The following is a 7576-nucleotide window of genomic DNA, read 5'->3' as shown; positions in this document are numbered from 1 at the left end:
TGTCATTTAAAATGCTAGTAACACAACATAAATGAGTTTCTGACACTAGATTCTGCAGTACACTGCACAATAAAATATAGATAATGTATTACTTAGTTTGTGCTATAGAGTAACCTTTACGCACTTGTCACTAGCTGTCCTAGTATTCTTTGCTGGACAATGGAGACAGTATGGGTTCTGCCAGATGATGAGAATCTTGCTAAGGACTACAGTATTTGTAAAGCTGTTGCAGTAAACATAGTATCTGGACCTTGTATATTCTGCTAGTGACTAGTCGTGTTGATATTTTCTACTGTTGTTTTGCATTTGATGTGGTACAAACAGTAGTTACGATGTAAGCCTGATGTAGTTGATGCCTGGCCACTTTTCATTGCTTGTTTGCTTGTGCAACCTGAGATTAGCTGATAATGTGACCATAATTGCAAATTTGTAAGTTTGTGGGAGGCAGGCTGGTTATTGATTTATATAATATTCAATAAACAGCTGTGCTGATGTAGTTGAGTTTATCCAGCCCACATTGCATTTCCTGTCTTGTAAACAACATCACTAGAATCTGTCTGCTAGGCTTGTTTGTTTTCCTTTACTTAGAAAGCCGTTTCACCCCACCAAACCCACAGTACCTGAATCCTGACCACTCCCTTTCAAGTCCTGATTGAAAGTAAAGTTGCACAAACAAAACAATGTTATAATGATATCTTTTAGCACTGCTGCTTGTATTTTGATGTCATAGCTTCATGCTTTGCATGCCATTTTTCTTATAATTCACCAATAATTGGGAAAAATAACTTCAAAAGTAATGAGTCCTGCTTTTATTAACATGACTATTAAATTGTTCACCTTGTGTATGCAAGGGGTTAGGGATACTGATTGGTATAATAGTTACTTAAACTACAGATGTAGTTATGTGTTAAAAAAATTAAATAAAAGGGGCACATCCAGTCCAGATCTCATTGCAAAGATCCTTGATAGGTTAGTTGGTATATTGGCAATTGTGTTTTGTAAACGAAGACTTTAAATTATGAAATCTTGCCAAATTTTAAGGAAGCATTCTAACTTTCATCTAAGTGATGCAAAAAATGACAATATTTTAAATGAACGGTATAACACTATGTATACAATTACAATTCTCCAATTGTTTTACCTATAATAAACTAAAAACAAATCATCTGTACTGGTTTGAAGTATGGACTGCCCTCTAAAAATTTCATTTAGCCCGTTATCCCATTTTGATAAGAAATGTCCTTCCCAAGTTACGGGTTAGTAAGCAATAGTTCTTGCTTTTTTACTAAAGGCATTGAACCAAGTTCTCAATACTTAATGTCAGATTTTAAAATTCACTGAAGAATGAAAACAGTCGTTGTTTCAGTCACACTGTGAAAGGCCTCATCATGTGCACCCACGTCCATGTCATTCTTACCCTCTTGCTCCTTTTTCTCCTGTTTCACATACTCTTTCCACACCTGCTACAGACAACTGTCCAATAACGTGGTAATGGACTGACAAACATAATTTTTTGTCTGGACTATGAGAATGGAATGTCATGTACATAACTGGCTCCCTATTCGATCAGTACACCATGGTTACACCATAGGTGGGTAGGATAGGTAAGACTACTGCAGCAAGACAGGTAGTTAGGATGTGTAGTGAGGTATGATCAGTTATTTGTTTAAAGCTGAAACCATGCTTAAAGTTGGCCTACCCTGATATAGCCACACCCTCTTCCAGTTAACCTCGCCCATTCAGTTGCTCCCTCCAGTTCCATATTGCTTTTGAGGTCACCATCCATATCTTAATGTTAGTGGATTATGTACTGGTGTACATACACTGGGTCATTACTGTGGTCAGTTGCTACCCTGATGACATGCAGGTAGGCTACTCCACCCCTGGTGACATGCAGGTCAGCTACGCCACAGTCATGAACGTATCTTGAAGCACATCCTTAAATGGAGAAAACCTTTCTCTGTCTTTTCTTTAGGCTGTATACTTAAATACCCTGATTAAAGACTGACCCTGAAGAGGCTGAGTCTGAAAATCTGGGAACTAGTACTAAAACAGTTTCATTTTATTCCCAGTCATAACATAATATTTTTGATAATGAACTGTGCAAAGTTGTTCTAGTTACCCATTATGAGACAGTATATAGGATAATCCTTATTAGCTTAATATGAATATACTTCCTTATTCTCTATGGGACAGATTTCCTATAACAGGATTAACCCATCTGGCAATAATGCAATTTCCCATTTTCATTATTCTGCATCACATTCTCTAATAATTCACCAATAACAGCTCCAAATTGTAGAAGACCACCATTATTACTGTACATTTCCCACAATGAGCTTCAATAGTAATGGGTTCTATAGCCATGTTATGCATAATCTTATATATTAATGCATTGCTGGTATCCAAACAGGGTGAGGAGTTTAATGTTATCCTTGTGTTTTTTCTAGATGCTTAAGATGGGGACATAGTGCTGTTTGATTAGACATTTTTTTTTTTACTTTCTTCATACTGACCATTACAGAGAATCCTTTTATATTGTCCTGAATTATTACAATGACCTGGTATATCTGGACTATGGCTTGTTTGGTTTTCAGTCTTATAAAAATCATGTTTATTGGGAGGGATTCCCTTCTTTCATAACTATAAAACATCAGTAACAGTAGCCACACACTCCAAAGTGCACAAAGACATCTAGACCCAGACATATGTGAATGTAGATTTCTCATGACCTTCACTTGGTGCCAGTGCTGGAACATGGTCAAATGGAGCCCTGGGCAGGGTAATGGATCAGCTCCACCCCCTCCCCCTCCCCAACCATTCCAGTGTCTCATTAATTGGGTCTCTCTCCCCAGTTTCCATAAACACTGTTCAAACCTGTCAGTGCGCAGACTATTTTTCTCTTTACTTCTACAATGATTACAGATATTTAGATTTAATTTAAAACATTTATTTCAAATTTTATAGCACAAACACTGACAGCCTTTTGTTAAACAAGCAATACAAACTCACAATAAAAACAGACTTAACATGGGCAACGGTAAATGTCTCTAATTTTGAAACCCACATTAATTGAAACTGCATTAAAACACGCATAGAAAATGCATCTGGCCAGTGGCAGATTGTTTGCCTTTGGGCTGTTTTCAAACCATGGGCCCCTTTCACACATTTTTAGGGCCGTGTATAAATGCATGTGTACTTTGATTCATGTTCCTGATTACATTAAATTATATTACTTATTTAATACAGCAACACTTGTTAGAGTGTTGTTTTAAATTTGTAATTTTAAACATTTCCAGTAAGCAGCAAAATAAAATGTGTGAACGAATAATGACAAAACAACCCATTTCAGAACATTTCAAGATGCATAGGAAGGTACTAGGCTAGCTGCCCTTGTGGGCAATTGTAAGCCTAGCCAGTTTCCTTCAGAAGTATGTATCAAGCACTGAACCTTGTGTCTGTGAGGTAAGCACTTTAACCATTATGCCAGCCCCAACCGCCCAGCTATAAAAGGTCACTCAAACTGTTGTCATTATAATCCACCGATATCAGTCATTATGCACAATCTCTAAAGAAAAAAAAGGTATCTGAATAATTCCACATAAAAAAACTTATTACTAATGCAGAGGTGGCTTCTGGCAAACAACTTTGCATTTCTGTGCTTCATCTACAGAGACAGTGTCTGCTGATCTTGAAGAATAAATTGCCTGTTACATTAAAAAAATGTTGTGCTGTTAATTAGCAATAAGGAATGGCTGGCAAACTGGCAACAGATTCTTAGTTACTAGTCATTTCATCCAAAGAATTACATACTCAAGAGTGCAGCAGCTCCCCCCCCCCCCACCTTATGCTGCACTGTGTCAGCAATCAATCTACCTGGTGTGAGAACAGAACCCACATCCTTCTGCACCAAAAACACGTGCTACCTGTTGCACTGACTATGAGCAAGAAAAACAATGAAAGTATTTGAAAATACATTGTCATCTTCAGTGATTCACAAAAAAAATATAAATAAAATTAAAGGAGACCTGGCAGTTGGTAGAGAAATTTGAGACACTTGCTTGTCAGTAATTATTCAGGGTTTGAAGTTTGAATGTCAACTGACTGTCATTATTTAGTGACTTCAGTTTTTAGTGATTTACCTTAAAAGCACACATTTTATGAGGAGCAGACCAAAAATATGAGGCAAATATCTAGACAGTTGAGAGGAATGCTATACTAGTAATTGACCCTAAATGCTGATCTAATGGGTAATTCTATAATTACTGCTAGGAAGTTGTAAGTCTCTTTTCCCTAACATAGAGAGATCACAGAGTTGGTATGTATATATATATATATATATATATATATATATATATATATATATATATGTTTACTATGGTATGGTCGAACCAGACCCCATCAAATGATGGGATCGTCGACCCACATACGCGAAAACAACAATGTCAAATTCTGACATTGTCAAAATACGACTCGTCTTTGACCTCAAAACGGGCTTTAACACGGGTCAAGATAGGGGTGAGATTAGTACTTCGACAATGTGGGGTTTGACATTGTCACCATTTGGCCTCCAGTCTTCGACTGAAGTGGGTTCAACAGAACCCACTTTGACCTTATCATAGTAAACTCTCTCTCTCTCTCTCTATATATATATATATATATATATATATATATGAGTGTGTGTGTGTGTTTATATATATATATATATATATATATATATATATGTGTGTGTGTGTGTGTGTGTTTGTGTTTGTGTATAGATCTGGGGGGGTATGCTTGTGTATTCACTAAAAGGTGTAATATGGTTAAACATTAGAGTAAGACCATACAGAGGATCTTTCTCCGTTGTGCAGAAATGTTTATGAATCACAAATGGCTTTTGTCCTGCATTTACTATGCACCACCCCTACAACACTGAACACAGAAATGTCATGTCCTAAATAGAAATGCTCAAAAGGTTGAGTCTCATACCCCTGTCACACTTCCATGTGCATATTCCCTTTATCTAGAGATGGTAATGTGTTCATCTATAAGTTTTATGTGGAACCATGTCAGATAATTTGATAACGATTAGGTAAATCACAATTATCATATTTTTCTGACCTAATGTCTTTGTCACCTAAGCAACAATTTCTATTCAGTTTGATTAGTATGACCATCTGATTGTAAATTCATGTAGCCTTTGGCATTTTTTATTAATCTATTTGAATTTGTTAACTGGTTTGGTATATTGGTCTGAGGTTTCTTTCCCTGTGACATTCTTTGTATATTCTGTCTCATACCTAATCCAGACAAGCTTCCAGATATTGAAAAATGTTTTCCTTCAGCAGTAGTTCCATAATTTTCTCTAAAATTGAGGTAAAACTGGCAAGTTTCCAGTCCCTGTTCCCTCCACAATCTTTAAAAAAATGGATATCTCCTCTACCTCTTCTAGTCGTAAGGAATCTGACCCCATCCATGATTTTTTTAAAAAGTTATTGGTCAGTTGTTGTAATTGTCATTTTTTTCTTTCCAAGGTGAGAAAAGCAGTAGCTAAACATTGGATGCAGCACAGTTGACAAAGCAGATAAACTGTTTCTTTCCACTGCCACAGTGTAATGTAATTTCAATGGGATGAGCCCCAGCATGCACCTAAATACTGAAGGATATAGAAGTAATAACAGCTTCCTTTGGGAATGTCTAAACACGGAAGTGCAAAATGATTTGTCAAATAGTTGGTATAGTATAAAAAACACAGAGCAAACCCATGAAGCAAAGTATAATCTAAACAACATCGAATACTAAGAGGTCTGAGAATGCACTCCAGAATGAGGGCACATGAAACGTTATTTAGATACGGTGATTCAGTCAAAGGAAACACCAGAATATTTTGATCACATTATACTAACTAGCATTTGATATTTTTAATATAACACACAAGAAAAGCCTCCAATATCTTGGTGTGAAACAATAAAATAACAAAAATGGAAAAAGCAACAAGCTTAGGCACACTCCAATAATACACCTTCAATTGCCATAAGTGTTTTCATTCCAATGAATGTACAAAGAACTTCATCAGGTAAATACAACCACAAACCATGTGTTTAGATACAAACTTAATAAAATCACATGACAGAGCTGATCAAGTAAAACACATTAAAAAGGAAGGGCATTTGCATTACTGACTTTTGATGCATCTGCATATTCTTAGTCACTATAACAGAAACAAATTCTGTTCCAAGGCACCCTGTGCATCAGTTTCTCTTGATGAAATGCCAGCACTTGATTCTTGTTTAAAAATCTGCAATATTTTGGTGAAACATGATTTTCAATCCTCATTCCCTGGACAAAATCACAGATCCAGTTTTATCTTTATTACTTTCAAAGACAAAGTATACTTCTCCTAAAATGTCTTCAGTTCTGCTTTGAAGCAAAAGTAACCATAACGTGTGACAATAAAAATCCACAGTAGCCAAGGAAGAAGTAAAAGTCCACAGTGGTAGAATATACTGCAAAAAAATAAGAAAAAAAAAACACTGGAGCCACCATGACTGGTTATATGCTTTTATTTAAAACACAGATAAGTGCTTTCAAGCATTAGCTCTTCATCAGATCTAAAAAATAGTTAAAATCAGCCATATTTAAACAAATAACCAATCAGAATCAATAGCAAAACCTACGCCCCTTCAATAGGGGTTTTAAAGGCATACAACCATTTCACCCAGGTGTATGGTTGGCTTGCAACTCAGCTATCAATCTTAGTTCAGCTAGATCAGTACTATGTACAATGTCCCCTCCTCTCATTCTCTCTTGTTGGATATGTAGCACCATAAACTGAAACTTATGCTCTTTATTTATTTCTATGTGCTGATATAAAGCATTACTTCTCAGGCATGATCTAATGTCACTCATACATTGCAATATGCATTGCTTCAACATTCTGTTAATTTTTCCAACATAGAAAACTTGGCATGATGTGCACTCAGCTAAATACACCACATTTTTAGTTCTACAATCTGCATGCAATCTGGGTGTATACCTCCTGCCTGGTACAGGATGCACAAAATTATTATTTTCTTTAACATATTGACATGTCTTTGCATTTTTTACACTTAAAGGTTCCCAATTTCATCCTGAATGCATTAGACCTGTTAGGAAATATGTTCTTACATAAAATCTGTTTCAAACTCTGGCTATTAGTATAGGCATATCTGGGGTGGGAACCTACTACTGCTTTTTGTTTATTGTCAGCATGTAAAATCTTCCAGTTCTTTTTTATAACCAGGGAAATAGCATCAATATCACTGTTAGAGTGTAAATTTATTCTCACATATGGGTTATTATTTGATTTCTGTTAATTGGTATTAGTTCTATTATTGGAATTACCTGCACTACATTCAAACCAAGGCTTACCTTTATTCCTTCTACAACCTTTTGTCTTAGATATTGTTCTATTAATCCTTTGTGCTGGGTAGCCATGAGAGACAAGCCTATGTTGCATATTATTTAGCTCACATTCATATATATTGTCTTCAGTATATAGTCTTGAAATTCTTAGACCCTGTGCACTCATTACATTATCAAAAATATGTCTTGG

General features: G+C 35.9%; 1 protein-coding gene across 1 annotated transcript in view; it reads right to left on the bottom strand.

Moving 5' to 3' along the window:
• Positions 1–5745: 5745 nt before the first annotated feature.
• LOC122807193 (aldehyde oxidase 3-like) overlaps positions 5746–7576 on the bottom strand; it is a 1326697-nt gene continuing 1324866 nt past the window's right edge. The window contains exon 35 of the mRNA XM_044078243.1: positions 5746–7576. This exon is cut by the window's right edge and continues 1146 nt beyond it. The gene's annotated coding sequence lies outside the window, so the exon portion shown is untranslated.

Source organism: Protopterus annectens, chromosome 7.part0, assembly GCF_019279795.1.
Source record: "Protopterus annectens isolate FY-2018-M chromosome 7.part0, PAN1.0, whole genome shotgun sequence".
NCBI lineage: Eukaryota > Metazoa > Chordata > Ceratodontiformes > Protopteridae > Protopterus > Protopterus annectens.
This window is presented reverse-complemented; position numbering and strand designations above follow the sequence as displayed.